General features: G+C 46.5%; 1 long non-coding RNA gene and 1 other non-coding gene across 4 annotated transcripts in view; both read left to right on the top strand.

Annotated features, from left to right (window-relative positions):
- LOC132343021 (uncharacterized) overlaps positions 1-24,253 on the top strand; it is a 168,328-nt gene that overhangs the window by 111,484 nt on the left and 32,591 nt on the right. The window lies entirely within an intron of this gene.
- On the top strand, positions 5,124-5,258 carry LOC112442796 (small nucleolar RNA SNORA70). The gene has a single exon (XR_003031089.1). It is a non-coding gene; the product is annotated as a small nucleolar RNA SNORA70 (small nucleolar RNA).

Consider the following 24,253-nt stretch of genomic DNA (forward strand, 5'->3'; position numbering starts at 1 on the left):
AAGACCGGAGCACACAAAGCCAGAGCAGGTAATTCAATCCTGAGTCCATCCACTAGCACGACATTTCCCAAGGGGACTGGGCACGCTGATGCTGTGATGGGTAATACCGAGAAGCCACAAGGCTCAGGTTCGAACTCCAGCCCTGCTTCTGAGCTGTGGAACCTGGAGTTGGATACCGAACCTCTCTGAACCTTCATTTTCTTCTCTTTTTCAAATGGGGCCAATACCACCACGCACTCCCCTGGAGGAAGCTGGGCTCTCCCAAGTTTATTTGCCTACCCCTGCCCCGTGTCCAGGGTTGTTGTGGGCATGAAGCCAATGTGGGCTCCTTCACCTTCTGCAGAACCTCATTCACTCCCAGCCAGCTGCTTTCTGTGAAACTTGCAAAGCTTCTAATAACATGCTTTTAGTGACCTAATATGCAGCATTGGCACTTAGATGAAAGCCACATGACTGTGGTCAGGTTCCTTCCTCTCTGAGCCTCTGCTTGTTCGTCTGTAAAATGGGGATAGTCATCCCGGAAATGGCTGACCTGGATACGTAAGACCCGGATACGATATAGCTGACTGACAGATGTTATCCCTTATGTGACCCTGCTTCAAGGCCACAGTGACCCATCCTGGCCAGTTGGAGCCCTTCCCTGGAAACTACCAAGCTGGGTTCAGTCAGGAGGAGCCCTTTCTTCGGTGGGCAAAGCTGTAAGGGTGGGAGTCTGAAGGCTACTTGGAGGCCATTTTCCTCTACCATATGGGAACCTGGGTCTGTGGTGAAAAATCAGCTCTACAAACCAAGGAGCAGTCTCAGAGGCAGAGAGAAAGCCTGAATGCATCTGAGATCTTGTTTCCAGTCAGATGTGAGCAGGCTCTATCCCTGCCTTCTCACCTTCTGCGCTTGAGTATTCTCTGGAAACTTCCCACCATAGTTTCACCCATTTACTTAATCTAGTTCAAATCATGATTTTGTCTCTTGTACCCAGACAGAATGATAGATCAGGTTTGTGCTATCAACCCTATTTTCAAGTGAGAAAACTCAGGCTCAGAGAAAGTTCCAGAAGCTGAGGCTTGCCTGGAGTCACTTGGGGAATGAAAGCAGAGCTGGGATTTGAATTTGGGACCACCAGAGCCCAAAGCCAAGCCTTTCCCTCTGTGCCACACTGTCTCCTGTGGGCCACGGCAGGCTTCTGGGAGGAGCACCTTTGTTTCTTTCCGTATCAGCAGGAGTCTGGCAGGAAGACAGAAGTCACGGCAGAATTTCTTCAGAGGCAATTTAATATAAGTATTTATATTAAGCAGGAAAAGAAATCTGGAGAAAAGAACTATAGAAAGCAGCTTTCACCTCCTGGGAAGAGGCTGGGGTACCAGAGTCTAGGAGCTTGAGGGGCCCCTGGAGCTGAAGCTTAGACACTGAGGAGGGAGGCACCCAACTCTGTGGGTGCTGCTGAGCTGGCATGGCAGGGCTGGTTCTGGGGTGATGAGCCCAAAGTCTGGACTTTGGGCTCCACCTCAGTATATTGTATGAAGGGAACAGGCTAACTCTGGGGTGCTGGGGGAACACCTGTACCCCACCCCAGCTCCCCCAATACTTTGTCTAGGTCTTCTGCAGAGGCTCAGCTAGCCTGGATAGCTGGCATGGTGCCATCTGTGGAGAGTTAGCCAGTCCCTGGTCAGGGGTGGGATTCACTGTGGCCACAGGAACCTCCCTATTCTCTCTGGAGGACACCTTATCCCAGGTGCGTCTGCTCAGACACAGGGGCTGACAGACCCCTTTCCTCGGGCCCCATCCCTGCCCAGGCACGTGGGGTCCTGTCATTCACTGGGCTAGACTTTGAGGTCTGGGAATCCTCCGGGTCCGGCAGCTGTTCCCCCCGAAGCAGCCACTCTCTCCCTGGTCTAGTTTTCTCTTCCTACCCACTTGCTTTTCTTGTCTGATGCAGACAAAGAGGATGAGATCTGGGCATTAGTCATCCTTGACGTTACCACTTCCTGACTGACTACTTGTACTCTCATGAAATATAAAACCCTTGCAGCTCTATGGGCCCATTAACCATGACCCCACCCCAGCTGTCCTGTATATCACGTCTACATACACTGCAAACCCACAATTTATTGTTACATTGTTGCTTTACACAGTCACATGCGCCTTAAGACAAGGGAAGTGGGGAATTCCCTGGTGGCCCAGTGGTTAGGACTCTGTGCGTTCACTGCCAAGGACCTGGGTTCAATCCCTGGTTGATCCCACCATCCAAATGGCACAGTCCCCCAAAACCAAAACAAACAAGCAAAAAAAAAACTGTATAAAAGAAAAGGGAAATAGTTTTTTATATTTATCCAAGTTTGCCTGTGCCTTTGTTCTTCCTTTGCTCTTTCTTCCTTCTGAAGAACTTGGGCTTCCCAGGTGGCACAGTGGCAAAAGAGTCCTGCTGCCAGTGCAAGAGACACGAGACATGGGTTCAATCCCTGGGTTGGGAAGATCCCCGAGAGGTGGAAATGGCAACCCACTCCAGTATTCTTGCAACCCACTCCAGTATTCTTGCCTGGGAAATCCCATGGACAGAGGACCCTGGAGGCTACAGTCTGTGGAGTCACAAAGAGTCAGACACGATTGAGCATAACCACATATCTGAAGAACTCCCTTTAGCATTTCTTTTGGATGAGTCTCCTGGTGAGGAATTCTATTGTCTTTCATGTATCTGAAAATGTCTTTGTTTCACTTTCATTTTTGAAAGGTATTTTCACTGGATATAAAATTCTGAGTTGACAGAATTTTTCCTCTGTGCTTTAAAGATGTTGTTCCACTGTTTCTTGGCCTCCATTCTTTCTGATGAAAAGTCAGTTTTACACACCACACACACACACACAAAACATTGCTCCTTAGTATGAAGTATATTAAAGAAGGCTGAGCACTGAAGAATTGATGCTTTCAAACTGTGGTGCTAGAATAAGTCTTGAGAGTCCCTTGGACAGCAAGGAGATCAAGCCAGTCAATCCTGAAGGAAATCAGTCCTGAATATTCATTGGAAGGACTGATGCTGAAGCTCCAGTACTTTGGCTACCTGATGCAAAGAGCCAACTCATTGAAAAAGACCCTGATGCTCGAAAAGATTGAGGGTGAGAGGAGAAGATGGCGACAGAGAATGAGATGGTTGGATGGCATCACCGACTGAATGGACATGGGTTTAAGCAAACTCTGGGAGATAGTGAAGGACAGGGAAGCCTGGTGTGCTATAGTTCACAGGTTTGCAGAGTCAGACATGACTTAGTGACTGAGCAAAAGCAACATGAAATATGTTGTTTTCTTTGTTTTCAGATTTTTTTCTTTGTGTTTTTTTGTTGTTTTGATTATATGTCTATAAGTGTTTGGCTATAGGTTTGTGTGGTTGATTACATGTCTATAGGTATGCATTGTGTATTCAGAGACTGTTGTGCATAGGCAGATGGGTGGTGCAGAGGCAGGGAGGGAGAAGAGAAAGCACTGGTAGTAAAAGAGAAGAGAAAGCGAGTGCCTTGCTCATTGGTCCACTGAAAGAGGACCTATAACGCACTGTGAATGAGAAGCAGGAAGTTCTGAATTTGACTCTTGACCCTGCTCTTTCCCAACTGGGAGGTGTCAAATGAGCTTCTGAGCTTCAATTTCCTCATCTGTAAATCTGGATTAATCTTGGCCTCAGGGAATAAATGCCAGGTTTAAATCTTGGCTCCACCTCTTGTGAGCCATGTGGGCAATCTACTTGACCTTTCTGGGCTTAGTTTCCTCATCATGGTGATCGTACTTGCTGTAACCACCTCCTAGGGATGGTGAAGGGTCAGAAGACTTAATGTCTATAAGGTACTCTGGGAAGTGTCCGAGATGTATAAGTGCTCTCTTGAGTGTCTGTTACCTTAGAAGATTGTTGTGAGATTTTAAAAACTGTGAGATTTTAAAAACATAATATACTTAGTAAAGGCTCAAAAAGAGTTTCCTTCTCTCCCTGAATCAGACCTAGGCTGAAGGTTGCAACATCTTTCTGAACCTCTCCCCTAAGGCTGGATCCAGGATAAAGCCCCTTGCATGCATGCGTGCTCAGTTGTGTCTGACTATTTGTGACCGTGAGACCCACCAGGCTCCTCTGTGCATGGGATTTCCCAGACAAGAATACTGGAGTGGGTTGCCATTTCCTCCTCCAGGGGATCTTCCTGACCTAGGAACTGAACCCGCATCTCCTGTATAGGCAGGTGAATTCTTTACAGCTGAGCCGCCTGGGAAGCCCACAGTCCCCTGTGGTGTGCCTAAGTAAAGCAGAGATGCTGGGCTGTGTGGATGACCACAGGGATGGTCTTTAGCAAAGAAGGTGGCCTCTGGGTCCCAGTTTCCTTAACTGAAAGGAAGAACTCCTTGCTGGAAGGACCAAATGAAAAGGAGGTCATAAAAATATTTTGGAGATAGTAAAACTCCTAGAGTTGGAATGTTTTGCTAATGTTTTTTTCCTGGGTGACTGTCAGCTTTCATGCATGCCTGAAGGGCCTCCAGTCTCTTCTTTCTTTCTGGGTATCCGAACAGAAGCCCTCCAGGTGCTCATCAATGTCAACATCAGACACTTGAGGCCTCCAGGCTGGGAGTGGAGGAGCCTGGGACCCACTGTCAAACCACCTGCCAGGGCAGAAGCATGCTAAGCTCTATGAGGAAGTGAGGAGAAGGCCTCATGTCATACTCTGTGGAATGCTTTGAGATACCCTCCTCAGAATGGAGGAACCTTTAGTACCAATGTCATTCAAAGGTTCCGGTGAAATAGCTCTTTCAGCTTTTATTTGCAGCCTCATCTCTGCCTGGGATTCACACAGGACTTGAACTCACCCCTCCCCTCTGACCTCTGACCCCTGAAGTTTCAGTCCCTGAGCAGACTTGAGTGGGCCTGCCACCTTTTCCCTGTTGGATACAGTTATTTCTCTGGGTAGAGTCATGGGCAAGCCTGTCCTATCGGTTTATCAGATGTGCCCAGGAAGGTCTACTCTGCAGCAGAAATACAGCCCTGGCCAAAACGGGCCCGTATCCTGCTGGAATGAGGAGGAGGGGCACAGCCAGTGATGAGCCTGACACAGTCGTAGGCCATTGGTATATGAAACATATAAACAGAAACAGAAGCCCTTTTGCAGCTGATCAAGCCGACTATGGGCTTTTCCCTGTGGGGTCCCAGGGTGCAGTGGCTGCAAACAGCAGCCCCCCTGGTGGTGTATGCAGTCAGTTGTCTGTACAGGTTGCCCTAAGGGACCTTGAAGACGACTCTTTCCAGTGGACATTCATGACTGGCATGCTGTCCTCAGTCTAAGCTCCAGACAGGTATCTATCCGCACCAAGCTGCCGAACAAGGAGCAAGTGATTGAGGCCCTCTGCAGGGCCAAGTTCAAGTTCCCTGGCTGTCAGAAAATCCACATCTCCAAGAAGTGATTTGCTAAGTTCAATGCAGATAAATTTGAAAACACGGTGGCAGAAAAGCAGCTCACCCCAGAGGGCCGTGGGGTCAGATACCTCTTTAGTCGTGGCTGGCTGGACAAGTGGTAGGCCCTGGGCTTATGAGATACTTGGCACTGTCCTCTCCTTAATCATGCCCACCAGTAAGGCCTACTTTCCTGTCAAAAAGCCACAACAAAAAAAGAAGCCCTGAAAACCTGGAGATACAGGAAAACCATTCTAAAGAACACTGCCACGAATATCTTTGTGTTCATAAACTTCTCTGGATTTCATGTTTTCCTTAACATAAATCCTAAACTCTGAGTATTTTTAGGCTCTCTGTAGATACAACATAATTGCTCCCCGCCTCCCAGTCCTGTACAATTTACACTCCATCAGCAATGTATGAGCATGGCATTCACTACTTCAGCACTGCTATTAAGCATTATAGGTTTTTTTAATGTTTTGTTACTTTCAATAGATAAAAATGATATGTAGTTCTCGTTTATATAGTCATTGTAGCAAATCTCTTTTCCCCCAGATTGGATTGTAGCTGGCTCACCCTTCTTTTGGTGTGTGACTATGAGTAGAAGTGACTCTAGTAACAGCCAAGGAGATGCTCCAGGGTAGGCCTGTGTCTCAGTAATATTTGTGTCTTGGTGCTGCGGCAGGCTAGGGGCCTGTACAATTTTAACTTTGGCTTCCATGGTGGTGTTGAAGAGGATAAGTGGACCATGGAAGACAGGAAAGCCAGTGAACAGCTCTTGTAATTTTATGTTTCTCTTCTCTGGTTTCCAGCTTGATTTTTCTATCTATATTATTGGTATAAGTTGGTAAAGAGCACAACTATTTAACCTACTGAGGTTTAGGTTAAACCTTGGAAGTAATGTTCAGGCAATCAAGTTTAAAGGTATTTATGTTTTGAAACATGATACAAGAATCCTCTTGATAGTTGTTTAAGTCATTTTAAAGAGCAATAACTGTATCAGGCATTTAACCCCATTATTTTACTTGTTCATTTGGAATCTCATACATTGCTATACACATAAATTTTTCAGTATCATAAGCAGAGATCCCTACATTTCAGTATTTTTTAAGATTTATTAAAAATTTTTTTTGGGGGGGTGGCTGTGCTGCGTCTTCCTTGCTGTGTGTGGGCTTTCTCTAGCTGTGGCAAGCAAGGGCTAATCTCTAGTTGGTTGTTGACATAATGGCTTTGGGGGACCTGTGAAACATCCAGTTGGAAATGTTGAGATTTCCCCCCTTTTCTCTCCTTCTTTCTTTTCTCTTTCTCTCCCTCTCTTTTTCCTTTTCTCTCTCTCTCTGCACAGAAATGGACCAATGTGGCACTCCAGTCTCACAGCGCAAAGTTTTGAGAAAGACTGAATCTGATTGGTCATTGACCAGCCAATAGATTGGCTCCCCTTGGATTAGGTGACTAACTCTTCTCCAATCAGATATGGCTGGAAAGGAGTGGTGAGTCACTTGGTCTGAACTTGGCTAATTAAGGCTGCCCTTTCAGCACAGGGTAAAGAAGGGGAGGAGCCTTTCCTGGAGCCCGCATTGCAAACAGAGAGGCACTGTCCACATGTAAGGACCCTATCTTTAAAATGAGAAGTCAACAAGGTAGTCTGTTAAGGGTCCTTTGGCTCTCAAAGGTTTGTGGGCCCACTTCCATCTGTGAGCAAAAAGGACTGATTGGAAAACTGCCCGCTATGTGGAGCTCCGTCTGGGCTCCAGACACTGAGAAACGACCTCTCCCTCTCCCACCATGAACTTGGCACAGCACAGGTTTTTTGGCCTTTGCAGGTGAGAAATTTCAGTTTTCAGCTGTTACTAGAATTCACAGGCTTCTACCCTTGGGAAGACCACAAGGGGAAAGCCCATTCCTGGACAAGAGAGCTAGCTTGCGACTTTCCCCAGTAATGGCACCTATGGGTGACATCATCCTGGTATATGCTCAGCACAACTGAGCCTTATCCTTTCTGGGTTCCCACCCTACCCATCGCTCCTGTTTCCCAGAGACTTGGAGTCATGGGCTGCCTGACTCCTCAGCACTTCTTACCTTCATCTCAGCCCGGTCAGGGAGATTCATGGCTCAGGAATCTCAGCACCTGCTTAGCCTGGCTGCCAGGTCCTGGTAGTGTCACAGCTTCTGCCGTCAGTTCCCATGCCTGGACCGCTGTCCTCCCCGCTGCCCTGCCCCCCTTCCCCTCCAGAAAGAAACCCGTTCACCCCCATGCCCTCCTTTACTGACCTCTGAGTAAGGACATCAGCCCAGCCTCATGTGCTAACATGTGCCGCATTTTCCTTCTGTGATACTGTGATTTATGATAAGAAATATATATTTGGTCTTCCTCTTGCTTCTGGCACAGAACTTCTAGAACACTTGGAATTTCCTAAATGATAAGAGCAATGACGGTGTCTTGTTATATTAACTAGATAACTTGGGGATACACCCAAGGATGGGGGTTGATTGCCAGTATCCTTATCTCTTGGATTAGAAATGCACATTTTTGGCCCCAGCTGAGTCAGAAACTCTGTGGAACCTGGCAGTCAGTGTTTTAGCCAGCCTTTCAATTGATTCTGATGCACACTTGAGCTTCAGAGGCACTGTGCTGAGCGGACTACTCTGGGATGTGAGCTGTGAATGGAGTCTGGTCTGAAGGGACAGCCTCCTCCCTCCCTGAAAAATCAGGTCCTGTTTCCCTTTGACTAGATTTGTTGACTTCCCAGTTTCATCACACAGAGGTCCCTTGAACATTTGTCTGTTCTTTCTCAGTTTCCAAAAGCTGAGAAAAGCGAAGCGAAAGGCAAAGGAGAAAAGGGAAGATATATCCAAAAGACCATCAGTCACCTTTGTCCCCCTTAATGGTTCCGATTCCCACAGGTTGTCTAGGGCAACATGGTTAGGATCATTGGATTCTAGAGCCAGGTGAGGCCTCCAGGATGCACTGACTTGTCCCCAGAAAAGCCTCTCAGTGGAGGATAATGTCATCTTAGAGAAAGAGTCTTGTCACCTCTCCATTTTATAGGAGTTGAATCCCAGAGAACCAAAAATGTCTTGCCAGAGTCACAGAACAGAGGGCAAAGCTGGCCCCAGGACCAAGTCTGCTGGCTTCCGGGCCAGCATTCTTCCTACTGCACCAGAGTTTCTGGAATTTTAACGTGCATGTAAATCCCTGGGGAGCTTGCTGAGATGCAGATTCTGATTCTGTGGGTCTGACGTGGGTCCCAAGACCCTGCATCCTAATGAGCATCCAGGGGATGCAGGATGCAGCAGATGCTGGTGCTCAGGACCACATGTTGAGCACCGAGATTCTTCACTACACTGCTTATCACCCACCCCTCCTCCTCATGTTGGTTTCTGAGAGCCTTCCAGCCTACAGGAGTCAACTCTAGCAGAAGAGAAACCATCCCTTACTTGTGGTTGTGAAGAGAAAGCAGTAGAATTGGTGGGGTTGGAGGAACTGCAAGATCCTTTTGTGTCTCCCCAAGTTCCATGTTCAGGCAATGCTGCTAGAAAATCTGCTGATTCTGGGCCTTGTCCCAAGCTGGAATTCACTGACATGTCTCTCTACCCCTGTTCCCAATAGCCCCCCCACCCGCAAGATGCTGCAGTCCCTGTCGAGGGTCTCCCAGGCCCAGCACCACAGGAAGCGATCACCATGGCAACAGACAGTCCCCGCGCCAAGCACATTCATTAGAAAAGCTGGAGAGAAAACAGCCCAGCTCTTCCTGACCCGGCCTTTCCTCGGCGGGGGTAGGGGGAGACTTGTAGGACTGGGAGAGAGTCTCCCCACCCCAAACCCCAAGAGCCCAGGACAGCCCCTAGAATCTTAGTGAGAGAAGGAATGTTGAGGCTTCACCTGAGTTTATTATTTTCTGAATGATGCTGGGGAGGGCATGTGACTCACTCAAAGCCACACTTCCATTAAGAGCAGGCTGGGGTGAGACCCCGATCTCTGAACTTCCAGCGAGGCCTCTATCCCCCTGAAGGAAGCTCACTGAAGGTCAGTGCCACGGTCCAAATCGTATTTCCCTTCCTATGTGGAAGCCGTTACCCTCACACCACCCCCTGGCAGTTTGACTACAGTAAGTCCCTTACACACAAACCTTCAAGTTGTGAACTTTTAAAGAGGCAAATGTGCGTTCACATGTCCAAGCACGTAAGTTAGTTCACGTGACTGGTGTACATTGTCATGTGTGTGCATCCTCTACAAGTAATTGTGGTTTCATATACTTTACTGTATAGGGTACCGTAGTGCAGTGTCTTTATTTCAAGCCCAGGGTACCCAGAAGCAAGGGTAAAGGCAGTGGTGACATAGCTGGTACTACTGTACTTTGCAAGGTACTGTAAGATTAATTTTTTTATATTTTGTGTATGTGTTTCTTTTTCTGTATTATTTATGTGAAAAGTGACACATCTCCTCTGTCCATGGAATTCCCTAGGCAGGAATATTGGAGTGGATTGCCATTCCCTTCTCCAGGGGATCTTCCCAACCCAGGGATCAAACCTGAGTCTTCCACATTGCAGGCAGATTCTTTACTGTCTGAGCTATCAGGGAAGTATTATAAACCTGTTAGAGTACAGTACTGTATAACGATCGTGTTAGCTGTGTACCTAGGCTAACTTTGTTGAACTTAGGAACAAACTGAACTGGTTCATATGTAGGGGACTTTCTATGTACCCAGAGACAGGGTCTTTAGAAGGTAATTAGGGTTAAATAAGAAACTCCAGTACTTTGGCCACCTCATGCGAAGAGTTGACTCGTTGGAAAAGACTCTGATGCTTGGAGGGATTGGGGGCAGGAGGAGAAGGGGACAACAGAGGATGAGATGGCTGGATGGCATCACTGACTCGATGGACGTGAGTATGAGTGAACTCTGGGAGTTGGTGAGGGACAGGGAGACCTGGCGTGCTGCGATTCATGGGGTCGCAAAGAGTTGGACACGACTGAGCAACTGAACTGAAGATCATAAGGGTGGGACCCTAATCCAATAGGACCCTGGCCTTATAAAAAGAGGAAGAGAAAGAGATTTCTCTTTCTCCCTTCCTCCACAGTGTGAGAATACAGTGAGAAGGCAGTCATCTACAAGCCAGGAAGAGAGACCTCAGTAGAACCCGACCATGTGGGCACCTTAATCTTGGGCTTCCAGCCTCCAGGACAGTGAGAAAATGAATATCTCTTGTTTGAGCTACTCAGCCTGTAGTATTTTGTTAAGACAGCCTTTGAGTTGGTCACATTCTCCTTTAGCTTCCCTGGAGGAACATGGCCCTGCTGTTCTTCAGGGCACTTCCAGAACTCATTATAACAAACCCTTCTTCTCCCCGGCCAACTGGCAAGTGACCTGGCTGCCTCTACCTTCGGGAGTGAATCTATTTGGCTTGACTGTGTGTGTTAGGTTGGTCCAGGGAGGTGAAAGCAGGTTGCACGGGTGTGGATGAGAGTGTGGGACGGGGGGTCTTGGGGGTGGAGGGGAGGGGACGAGAGCCTCAGTCCAACCTCTCCTGCAATATCTGCACTCGGCTCTTGGCACGGCCCCACTTCCACCTTCTCCTCCCCCAGTCCCCTCGTTCACCAGCTTCATCCAGTGTCTTGTGATGTCCCAGATGTCCTGCTCTTCAGCCTCTGTGCCTTCACTGCCTGACCCCTCTTTCCTTCCTGTTTCCTTGGCAAACCCTCAGCCACCCTTCAGACCCAGCCCAGGAGTCTCCTCCTCCACAAGCCTCTTTCACCAACCTTCCTTGTTGCCATTTCCTTGTAAATAAGCAAACGCACAGCAAATAAATATCAATACATATATTTGTGCATACCCACGTACACACAGATGGTTCTTGGTTACAAACAACAGAAACCAGCTCTGGCTAATTTAAACAGAAAAGGGCTTTATTTAAAGGATGTTGGATCATCTCCAGGATGACCAGAGATTTGGAGACCCAGGTTCCGGGCCATCAGCCAGGCTCCAGGCTATGGCACCTTGGAACCAGTGTGGGGCACCATGGGCACTGAGGCTGGTACTGTCAACCCTGCTTGCATTGGCCCCTGGCACTGGACTCTGGCCCAGTGGATCCAATTGGCAGTACCTGGGTTGCCTCCTACATCCTGGTCTAAAGTAGGAGGTGGGTTCCATGCCCTGCCACCACCTCTGGGGTGCAGGAGGCAAAGCTCCCTAAATTACAGAAGGAGGTTCAGTTGCTGGGTAGCCAAAAATTGTAACAAATTTTTCTTAGATGTAGAATATCCGTATATATATATTTTTTTTTTCTTCATCATTTATGGTAGCTATGCTCTGTAAGTTGCTACCAATACTAAAGTAAATGAATGCTGGGGAATTCCCTGGGAGTCCAGTGGTTAGGACTCTACCATTCCACTGCAGGGGACACAGGTTCGATCCTGGTTGGGGAGCTAAGATCCCACATGCCTTGCAGTGCCGCCAAAATATATAGATATGTATAAACAAATGCTTAACCATTTGCTTCTGGGGGAAATACACAGTTCATTGACTGTGCCCCCTCTGGTGACATTTTGCTAACTGATTAATACACAATCTTGTTTTATGCATGTTTCTGATTTTTTAAAAAATATTTATTTATGGCTGTGCTGGGTCTTCTTTGCTGTGTATGGGCTTTCTCTAGTTGCAGTGAGCAGGGGCTACTCTTCTAGTTGCAGTTCTCGGGTTTCTCACTGCGGTGGCTTCTCTTGTGGGGCACAGGCTCTAGAGAGGGTGGGCTTCATAGCTGCAGCTTACAGGCTTAGTTGCTCCATGGCATGTGGGATATTCCTGTACTAGAGATCAAACCTGTGTCCCCTGCGTTGGCAGGCAGAGTCTTAACCACTGGACCACAAGGGAAGTCCCCACGTTTCTGTTTAAAGATGCCTTATTTAAAACATGCTGTTGATTGACTCACATTTGAACCATGGGTCATGGCTGTATAACTGATGCCCGAGTGAAGCTGATCTAACGCATATTTTCTCTGTAAGACCCAGCACAGCCTTCTTGCTCTTAGAACTACTACCAGCACTTAGCCCTACACTTGGGAGCCATTTTAAGCTGTGAAATCACCCAAAAAAGCACAAAAAATGCAGAAAGTATGTCACTAAGTAGACTGTGAAAAGGACTCTTGCTTGCAGTATGAGCCTTGAGACAAGAAGGCAGAGCGTCACCTCGTTCACCCTCAGCTGGGGGCATGGTGGGGAGCTTGAATGTGTTGCCTCTTCTCTTGATGTATATGACTGACAGCATCACGAGTATCGATTTGAGGGTTGTTGACATTTTATCAAGTGGGCAAATTTGGAAGTACAGAGCCTGTGAATAATGACTGTAAAATTATGGTATAAATAATGACTATACAATTATGGTATGTATCTATATATTTTATACTTATAAATATGATTATATACACTTTTTTCCATATGGTTTACACACCTATAAATCTTTCTAAAATTATTATTGAAATAGAATTGATTTACAATGTTGTGTTTGTTTCAGGCATACAGCAAAGTGATTCAGTTATACATATATATATTACACTTTATTTACATTCCCTTCTATTATAGGCAGAAAGTGTATGGCATGCAAAGAATCAGACATGACCGAGCAACTAAACTATACTGAACTACTGTCAGTTATTACCAGATATTGAGTATAGTTCCCTGGTGCTATACAGTAGATCCTTGTTGGTTCTCTCTCCCACTTCCCCTTTGGTATCTGCAAGTGCGTTTTCTATGTCTGTGAGTCTATTTCTGTTTTGTAAATAAGTCCATTTGTATCATCTTTCTTAGATTCCACATATAAGCAATATCACGTGATATTTGTCTTTGGCTTACTTCACTTAGTATAATAATCTTTAGATCCATCCATGTTGCTGGAAATTGAAATATTTCATTCCTTCCTTATGGGTGAGTAGTAGTCCATACAATGGTTTGCACCACGTAAGATAGTATGGGAAAATCTGAGCGAACTTTCTGGCCACCCCCATATACATCACATCTTCTTTATCCACTCATATATCAGTGGGCTTGCTTTCTGCATTTTGTGTTTCTTTGGGTGCCATGAGAAGTGAAGGAAGGAGCTGATGCTGGCTGTTCCTTGTTGTCATCTCTTTATGATGCACCATCCACGTGGTTTATTTCCTTTGTCCTCAGTTGAGCTGGGGCTTCCCTGGTGGCTCAGATGGTAAAGAATCCACCTGCAATGCAGGAGACCCAAGTTCAATGCCTGGATCAGAAGGATCTCCTGGAGAAGGAAATGGCAACCCACTCCAGTATTCTTGCCTGGGAAATCCCATGGACAGAGAAACCTGGCAGGCTACAATCTATGAGGTCGCAAAGAGTCGGACATGACTGAACGACTGAACATCTAAATAGCAAGGCAATGAGCGTGCGAGCCAGGCACCGTGGAGAGCAGTAGTTTTTCTCCATTCCTCTGGCACAAGAAGCATCTTGCATGGAGGTCCCCATCTTTACTTGCTCTGTGAGCAGGTGGACTCCAAGGTCACTGCTCTGGGGCAGAGGGGGTAACGAGCCCTAATAGAACCTCTTTCAGTTGCTTTTTGGGATAAGAAATGTGGAAATAGGTATGGAGACCCTCAGAACATCAAGCTAGTGGCTGTTTATTCAGCACTTGAATCTGTAGGATGGAATCTCTTTCGTTGCTAAGTCTGAGCTGGCCTGGCTCCCTAGGAGGCTCATAGGAAAGGTATATCAGTTACAGAGAAAGAAGTGATGTGTTCTTTCTAAATCTGAGTATAGTGTGAGTGTGTGTTCAGTCCTGCTACACGTTAATCCAGGAAATGTTTGGATGTTTAAGTGCCCAGCACTGTACTAGGTGCTGGAGATGCATCAATAAGTGAAGTAAATGAAGGTGAGATTTGCATCTTATTCTTTTTCTTTTTAATTTGGCTGTGGGAAGATCCCCTGGAGGAGGGCATGGCAATCCACTCCAGTATTCTTGCCTGGAGAATCCCCATGGACAGAGGAGCCAGGCGGGCTGCAGTCCATGGTGTCCCAAAGCGTCGGACAAAACTGAAGCAACTTAGCACACACGTGCCTGGTCTTAGTTGTGGCATGTGGGATCTAATTCCCCGACCAGGAATCGAACCCGGGTCCCCCCTGCATTGGGAGTGCGGAGCCTTAGCCACTGGGCCACCAGGGAAGTCTCTTGCATCTTGTTCTTAAAGGAATCTTCCGCCCTGGCCTAGCTGGAAGGTGGAGGTCAAGCCAAGGTGAAGGGAGATGAAACTTGGCTTGTTTGAGCATCTGCCCCAGGGACAGCTCTGTACCAGCATCCTGGGGCCGTGCCAGGAAGTGGGGTTATCCCTGCCCTCACCGTTATAAGAAGATGGCATGGATGAGAAAAGGATCCAGATGCATATGTGAAAGTGTAGAATGATGCAGACAATAGAGCAAGGTCTCATGCCCGGGGTTTCAAGGGACCAAGTGCTCACTCGTGACTGAGGGTCAGTGGGATGCAAGCTGACAGGCTTGCATGGAGGAAGAGGCTTCAGAATGGCCTTCAAGGTTCAGGGTCTTGGGGAGAATGAGCCGTCAGGAAGCACAGTGGAGTGAAGCTGCATCAATTAAAGCTGTCCGGCTTTTGGCTACAGGCTCTCTTTTAAAGAGAGGGAAGCACTGACATCTCTGGTTTTAAATCCTGCCTGCAGGGAGCAGCTTTTATCCAGGGGGAGCACCCAGCCCCAGCTTCTAGGCAAGAAGGGGCTCAGAGACTGGCAGGCTCCAAGATGTGGGATCATGGGATGTAGGACCACTGGGCCACCAGTTCACTAAGGCTGTTTTGTGCTTTCCAAGGTGTGTTACCCACGTAGCTGAAAGATTTGTTCCTAGTAAGTGAATTGAAAACAATCCTCTTTCCTGGTTACAGAGGCATAGACTGTCCCTTACTGATGACATTTGCCCTCATCAGCCCTGTGGTCTCCAACCAGGGGTCTGCCCCGTGGACCGAGGCAATCTATTTGCAAAGCGCTCTGCTTCCCACAATCTTCACTGGGCATGGGGAGGGCAAGCTGGGGAAGAGTGAATGGTCCAAGACAGTCTTGCCATGCTAAGGGGTCTTCTATCCTTAGAACAGAAAACACACACCAAAAAAGGGAGAAAAATGCCAACGATGACAAAGTGAAAGAAAAAAAAATAGTAAATTTTTGTATAGCCAAGAAAAAAAAAACCCCTCTAGTTAAAGGAAATCAGATTGTTGTTTAAAATGTGATTCCAAAGTCCTTGAGAGTCCCTTGAGAGCCAATGAGCTGTCTCCACAGAAGGACCCACTAGGAATGGACTGGAAGGCATTGCTCACCCCTTGGACCATCATGTCAGAGTTCTAGGCCAGACGGGTGGGGTGCAGATAGAGGGGAGGGTGCGCTGGTTTGGAAGTTTGCAAAAATATTTCCAGCCATTAGCTCATTTAATTGTCACAACAGCTCCTGGGAGGTAAGAAAGTCAGCAATAGTTACTCTGTTTATTTGATCGTTAAGCAGATGCTCGAAGATGTGAAATGACCCATCATGATGCTGGCTAGTAAATTCCAAAACCAGGACTTGCCATCAGGGTTATCTGATGGCCCAGCTGCTGCTTGGTGGGAAGGGTCGGGATGTGAACAGAGTGGCGGGATCCCGTGATCTTTAGAAGCACTGTGTGACTTCAGGGAGAGTGCCAGGTTCCTATATTCAGATGAGGAAGAAGGCTCAGAGGAGTAAGGTGTCCTGCCCCCAGGGCCTTGTGCTAGGTGTGTTCCCAGAAGCTGGCCTGCCCATAAGGGGACCCAAGGCCACGGAGTGTATGACCATTGGCGCTCTGGGCAGAGGAGCCAAGGAGCCTGGAGCATGTAGGCTGGGCCTCAGGAAAAGGCAAGCCATTTGGGGTGGGGTCAGGCCAGTCTGACTGCAAGTGTCGTGTCACTCTGCCCTGAAAGCTTGGCGGTGTCACTCTGGGTTCTGGCCCCCACTTCCTGACACCTCATCCCACTGCAGGCCTCTGTCGGCCAAAGTCCCACTGCACTGAACTCTGGGACTTACAAGGTGGTGGCAGACTGCCCCCACCTCCCCACCAGGCTGCTGCTGTGTCCAGCCTGTCTCCTTGTCCTCAGCGAGGCAACAGCTTGGGTGAGGACCGTGGATGCTGGACTAGGTGTCTGTCCTAATCACATCAGTGCTCCAGAGGTGACTTTTCTTTTAATTAAAACTGAAAGTCGCAAAGAGTTGGCTCATGGACTGTAGCCCACCAGGCTCCTCTGTCCATGGGGTTCTCCAGGCAAGAACACTGGAGTGGGTTGCCATTTCCTTCTCCAGGGGATCTTCCTGACCCAGGGACAGAGCTTTGTCTCATTGGGTCTCCTGCTTTGCAGGCAGGTTCTTTACCTCTAGCGCCACCTGGGAAGCTGAAAGTTCTTGGAAGGAGCAAAGTCAAATCAAGTCCCTCTGGGCACTGGGCTCTGGTGACCCAGTGACATGGGCCTTGCCTTCAAGAAGTTTAGAGTCTCCCAACTGAAGTGCTGGCTTAGAGGACACTTAGAATTGCCTGGGGAATCTGGGTTGTCCCAGCGAGTCGGAGCACACAGGGGGCTGGGGCCAGGGATGTTAAATATCCCATAATACACAGAATAGTCCTTCACAACGAGGGCATTGCCTGCCCTCAGGGCCAGCAGCCCCTTTGATGGACGTCTGGCATTTCTGCCCATTTTGCAGATGTGAAGCTTGAGGCTCAGGAAGGTTAAGGCCCTAAAACTGAATCTGGTCATACCAGACTCTGCCTCTCCTAAGCCTCTGGGTAAAATCGGGCTCTGATTGTACCAACTTATTTAGGATGTCACCAGGCTCCTGGACAAACACAGTCCCAGAGCAGCAATCCGCAGGCAAATGGCATGAGTTATCAGTGGCCTTGGGAAGGCTGGCTGGGAGGGGCAGGCCATTCTGTGTGTAGCTTTGGGAGAGGGAGGAAAGGAGCAGAGTGGGTCTCTGGACATTGTCTATTTTTCTTAAAGCAGCAGCTCACAGAGTCCTGCTGGAGACTCACTGGAGAGATGAATATCCCAGTGGTCCACCCACCCCAGAAATAGCCCACATCATGAAGAACAATAGAAAAGGTCAGAACTGCTTCTGAGCTGACCCCTCCCCACCGTGGGCCTTGGAGAATCACAGTCTGCTGTTTCTTTGGTCCAGGGTTTCAGGTGATCAGGAGGGTGTGCAGAGGAGGGGAGCGGCGGGGAGGGAAGAAGGACCTGCTTCCTCTCCAGAACCTGCCTGCTTGCCTCTCCAAGCCCCTGCTCCACTGCCCTGGCCTGGGAGGATGCTTTTTGGTATCCTTCAGACACTAGATCCTCCCTGGGCATCTGACTACCCCAGGAGCCAAGTGTGAACAGTCTGTAGACATTCTTAGGTCCAAGTCCTTGAACCTGATCAAACTTCCAGGCTGTGCACACAAGCAAACCAGGTGATATGTTTCTAGATGGAGCTGCTTCCTGGCGGGGCTGATTGAACTGCACGATGGACTCAACACTGGCTGGCAGAGAGGCCACGGGGACATGTCATCACATGCTGTGTGACTTGGGGAGAGCACTTAACCTCCCTGAAAGCAAGGGAGGAAGGAGAGTCATTCATTCATCCTCCCTTGCCTCCTCCCTCCCTCCCTCCCAGTATTTTTTAATGGAGCAGTTCTAGCATCAGAATAACAAGCACCCCTTGTCCACTTTCCTGTTCTTCCAAGTTTTTTACATTTTACCAGACTTGCTTCAGATTTTAAAAAAGAACAACCTCACAGATACACTTGAAGATCCTCATGAGCCTTCCCTGATGTCACTTCCCTCATTTCCACGTTCCTGCCCTCCCCAGGGGAGACTGCTCTCCTGAATTTGTTGTTTATCATTCCACAGATGTGTGCATCCATCCACCCCCATGGCTAATGGGGATGCCTGCCTTGTTCTGCTCGCCTAATGACTTTAGTATCCAATTGTTGAGGAAGTTGGGGCAGAGAAGGAAAAGAAGAGGAAGGCGTTCTTATTGATTTAAAGAGCTTTGTATATTAAAGGCATGGATCCTTTGTGAATCACCTATGTTGTATTTAATTTTCCTAGTTTGATATTTGCCTTTTCGATGTGTTAATTTTTAGTCAAAAATAACTTTATGAAAATAAGCTTATTTTGTTTTGGGCTGTGCTGGTTCTTTGCTGAGAGGGCTTTTTTTCTAGTTACAGCGACCGGGAGCTACTCTCTCAAGTTGTGGCATGCAGGCCCGTTGTGGTGGCTTCTCTCTTTGCAGGTCAAGGTCTCTAGGGTGCTTGGGCCTCAGTATTTGCAGCACATGAGCTCGGTAGTTGTGGCTCCTGGGCTCTGGAGCACAGGCTTAATAGTTGTGGTGCACAGGCCCAGTTGCTCCTTAGCATGTGGGATCTTTCCAGGTCAGGGATCGAACCCATGTCTCCTGCACTGGCAGGCGGATTCTTTACTACTGAATCACCAGGGAAACCCCAAAATAACTTATTCATTTCAATTTGTACATGTTTATTATAGAAGAGTGATAAAATACAGAAAAGCAACAGAAACCACATTCCACCACATTTAAAACATCTGGAGACAAGCTCATCTTTTTATCTTTCCCGACACTTTTCTATAATTCCTTTTCATTTTTGCTTTGTTTGTGTTTTCCTTAGAGTTAAAAATATGTATTAAGTACTTCTAATATGCGGGTTGAGAGTGAAGAGTACAGATACATACATTTTGTCCTTGCTTTCCAGGAATTTATCTAGTATAGGAAACGCCTTTTGAGACAATTAGAATGCAAAAAAGCAGTAATTATGAAACACAGAATTTGAAGAGTTTTCCGGATTGTTGGGCAGGACCCCGTACCATCTCATGAACTCCTAAGGGCAAAATTAATGATAATCAACGTGCTACTAAAATTACTGTTTGAATGACTTTTCTATTGAGCGGTTACCCTTGGGGAAGAAGTCCCCAAGGTTTTCCTATACCTTTGTATACAAAGGTTTTTTTTTTTTTTTGTATGCAAACCTTTGTATACGAGGTTTCTCTGTACCTTCGTAAACAAACACGGGGTGAGCTCTTTGGAACTGGCTCTTAGCTCGCGGTACCTCACACAGCCTCTGTCAGGACCGCCCGTGTTGACCTGCGTCACCACTCAAAAAGGCTGGAGGTGTTCCGCTGTATGTGGTTCAGTGGCTCCACTCCTGTCTGACTCTCTGCGACTGTGTAGATGTGGAATAGTTATTTGTTAATATATCCATTGTATATATGTATAATATTTATTTTATTGATATCCCATTGTTAGATACTTCAGTTGTTTGTTTTGATTGTGTCTCAGCAATTTTATACCTTTGTATAGAGAAGCCTGTAAGTCTATTTCTCTGTGGGTTTTTTCCTTTGACATCAAGCTTAGAAAGCTTTTTCCCAGTCTGAGACACATTCATTTAACAAATATCTATAAAGCTTCCACCAGGTGCCAGGTTCTGTTCTAGGTACTTTGGATATATCCATGGACAAAGCAGGTCCCCCTAGAGCTTTGTGGGGGTAGGTGGGGAAGTGGTGGGGGGTGAGGGGGCAGGTAATATACAATAAACGTAAAGAATAAGTAAGTGTTAGAAAGTGATGAAGGATATTGGGGAGAAAGGATGGAGCAGGGTAAGTGCACAAATGGTGCTGGGGAGGGGAGAAGAGAGGGGACCAGCCAGCTACAGGGTAGTCATGTCTTTGGGGCTTTGTAGCCAGGGTGTTCGCTGAAAGCCATGCATAGAAGGGGGTCTGGCTCCTGCTGGACACATTGTCTCTTACTCAGTACAACACAGTCTTTCCTCCCTTATGGGGATGGATCCCTGTTTCTTTGGTTGAGCTCTGGAAAAGGGATTGGCTTACATCAAGGCCACACTGGAAGAAATATCGAGTTGGCCAAAAAGTTCGTTTGGGGTTGGAAAACCTGAATGAACTTTTTAGCCAACCCAATACACGTGCCTTTACATTTTGGAATCACGTTCAGCTCAACAAGATGCTGACTGTATACTTGTCACTTGGGGTCTGAGAGCAGCTGAGGGGCAGACTTGTCCCTGCCCGCCTCCCTCACCCCCATCCCCCCACCATCACATGATCCCAGTGGTTCACCAAGGGGAGGAGAAATCAACAAGTACTTGTTTCTGAAAGCACAGCCTGCCAAAATGTAGAGAATGCAGTGAAAGTTCTTAGAGGAAAAATTACAGCTATAAACACCTATTAAAAAAAAAAAGAAGAATAAAGCTCTAAAATCAAAATATTACAAAAGACTTCTTAAATTTGTTGACTAAAAGGTATATATCAATATAAAGTTCAAAATGTACAAAAGACTATCATGATATAAAAATTGCCCACCCATCCCTGTTTTCCAGAACCTGGTTTCCTTCTCTCATAGATGATTGACCTCTGTTGCCAGTTTCTCAGGTTTTCTTTCAGAGATATGCTGAAAGAAACGAGATGTGCATGCTTAATACGTTTGCCCAATCGTGTCTGACACTTTGCGACCCAATGGGCTGTAGCCCACCAGGTTCCTCTGTCCAGAGGATTCTGCAGGCAAGAATACTGGAGTGGATTGCCATTTTCTCCTTCAGGTTATCTTCCCAACCCAGGGATGGAACCGCCACCTTCTGGAACCCGTGTCTCCTGCCTTCCAGGCTGATTCTTTACCACTAAGTTACGTGGGAAGCTCCCCTTCAGAGATACCATATACATGAATGTGTGGTGTGTGAAATGTGCAGGTTTTTTTTTTTTTTTAATTTTACTAGATATTACTAGATCATCTTCCAAAAAGGATCCACCAATTGACATTTCCACCAGCAGATGTATGAATGGCTTAGCTCCTCTCATCCTTACCAAGATTGAACATGATCATTTGAGGGGGGTTTTTCTGTTCGTTTTGCCAATCTGATGGTATCTCTGTTATTTTTATGTCCATTTCCTTGACTTCTGGACAGCATGAACATCATTTTAAAAAATATATTTATTAGACATTTGAGCTTCTCTTCTAGGAATTGCCTACTTACATTCACCTATTTCTATCAGAATAGATTTCTTAATCAATTTTTGCAGCACTTGAAATGTTATGGATTTAATCCTTTATCTGCCATATGTATTGCAAAAATAGTTTCCCCCAAGTGCCATTGACTTGATTTTTCAACATGTGCAAAATATAATTTTGCATAGTGAAATATAATCTTTATTTTTCTTTACAACATTGAGTTCCTGTCTTATTAAAATTATAGTGTTTAAACTTTCTGCTAATTTAATTTTTATTTAAAAATTTAATCCAACTGGGATTTATTTTTTGTTTTTAAAAATATTATTTATTTGACTGCATCAGGTCAGGAGGTGACTCAGTGGTAAAGAATCAGCCTGCCAAGCAGCAGATGGGAGTCTGACCCCTGGGTCGGGAAGATCCCATGGAGAAGGAGATGGCGCCCCCACTCCAGTATTCTTGCCTGGAGAATCCCATGGACAGAGGAGCCTGGCGGGAGCTTTGTTACATCGTGTGTGCATGGTTGTGTTGAGTGTGCATAGTCGTGTTGAGTGCTCCAGAGCACCTGGGCTCAGAAGTTGCAGTGCGTGGGCTTAGCTGCTCTGCAGCCTGTGGGATCTTAGTTCCCTGACCAGGGGTCAAACCCACATCCCCTGCACTGCAAGCTGGATTCTTAACCACTGGACCACCAAGGAAACCCTCACATTTTACTTTGTGTCCTCTTGTCCATATATTTTATTTTATAAATTTATTGTGGGTTGTCTTTGTCTCTTGGTATCATAACTGATATTCTTGACTGTACTCCTACCAATCTTATTTTATACCTGTTCTTAATTTTACTTTTTACTATTTCTTTTCTTCCCCCCACCCCTTTTTTTCTCATTTTCTCTTAGTCAAACAAGTAGCTCCTCTTGAACTGATAGAAGTCACATGAGAAAACTGGGTAGATTGGTTACTGTGGAAAATCAAATTAGTAGAAACACCTCACACAACAGGAGAAAAATGGACATAGAATCTCTACAGTTCTTTCCTGCCTATCAGTTGGGAATATGCCTGTCCTCCCAACTTTTGCTTGTATCCTTAAAATATCTGAGTTCATTCACAGTTTCCCAGGATGGACGTGTTAGTTTCTTTAACTGGCTCTCTTTACCCCTGGAAACGTCCAAACTTGTGTGTAGAAATTGTTTCACACATTCCTCCACATGTTTTATGACCCTTCTCAGAGTTAAGGCAGTGTTGCATGTCCTAGTCTCTGTTGTGATCACAAATTTTGATACTTTGGACCCCCAAAGTGGGGAAGAAGAGGAGAGAAATGGGATGAGAAGCCAAGTTATAAATGCTGTCCCCAAGAAGAGTGAAAGAAGGAGAGAAGTCATGGACATAGGGACCCGGAATATGAGCCTGACTTTGCCAAGCACTGTGTCCTTGGGAGCCATTGTAAGTTCACAAATCACAAGTCGAATGGAAAAGCATTAGAGCTGGAATCAGCCCCATCTGGGATCTAACTCTGCCTGTACAACCTCAGGTAAGCCATTTAACTTCTCTAGGTCTTATTATTTTTTCATATAAGATGGATTTTTATTATTTCCAAATTTTTCCTGCCCCTCTCTCAGAGCACTATGCATCTCCACCCCATTGCCATCAGATTTGGTCACATGACTTGCTTTGGTCAATGAAATGTGAGCGGAAATGACACGTTTCAGTTCTAGGCAGAAGCTTTATGAGCCAGTGTACTTCACAAAGCCTATCGTGTTTTTCTGTGGCCAGAGTGGTGGTCCATAGTAGTCTGGAGCCCTGCAGGGGTACTTTAGATCTGCTCCTGAGGGGGAGGGAGAGTGTATGTGCATGAAAACATTGATTAGGATTAAACTGTTTATTTTAAATCATAAAATAACAGTGGCTTAAATAAGATAGAAGTTTATTCTCTCAAATGTTTACTTCTTTTACAAAGTTCAGAAGTAGATAGCTCAGAGCTGGTGTGATGATGTCACAGGTTATCAGGGATGTAGGTTCTCTCCAGTTCTCTGCTCTGTGATCCCTAGAATGTGGCCCTTGTCTTCATGATCCACGATGGCTGCTAGAGCTCCAGCTATTGCATCTGTGTTTTAGGTAGTGGAATGGAGGTAGGGGTGGGGAGAGGAAATTCTTCCTTCATTCTAATGAGATCAGAAATCATATACAACATTTCCATTTATTTCTTACTGGCCAGGATGTAGTAGTCACCTGACTGTACATAGCTGCAAAGGAAGCTTTGAAAAGAGTCTCTTCTTTTCTAGGCAGCAGTATGCCCAGCTTAAAATAGGGCTTCTATTAACAAAGGGGAAAGAGGGGAAATGATGATGATGTGGACAGGTGGTAGGCCCTGCTGCAGAGGGGGCTGAGACCTTAGGGATCTGAATTCTTCTCTATTTTAACCAGAGCTTGCTTTTATCTGCTTAAAAGGCTGGTGTCACTGTAAGATTTAAATGAAAGAACTCTGTATTTTAAAGATAAAAGAATCAGAACCCATTGTGCCAAAGCAAGAGTCCCTAGCTTATAGAACAAGTGAACAGAAAAAATATAGAGAGCTGCTCATATATCTCCAACTCCTTTGTGGGCCTGGGGATGGAGCCAGGGAGGAGGTGGGATCCAGATTCATGGTTTCCATCTCCTGGAGAACCTATTGTGAAAGAAGGACTGCTCCCCTCTGAGATGAATCCAAACCTTTCAAGCCAGGAAGGAAAGGCTAAGCCAAACCCCGGAAGATAAACAGCAGGATTGTGTATCAGCTGGGGGAGGTTAAGCTGTGGAACAAAGATGCCAAACATTCAGTCACTTAACCAAGAA

The sequence above is a fragment of the Bos taurus genome, chromosome 19, assembly GCF_002263795.3.
Source record: "Bos taurus isolate L1 Dominette 01449 registration number 42190680 breed Hereford chromosome 19, ARS-UCD2.0, whole genome shotgun sequence".
Taxonomy (NCBI): domain Eukaryota; kingdom Metazoa; phylum Chordata; class Mammalia; order Artiodactyla; family Bovidae; genus Bos; species Bos taurus.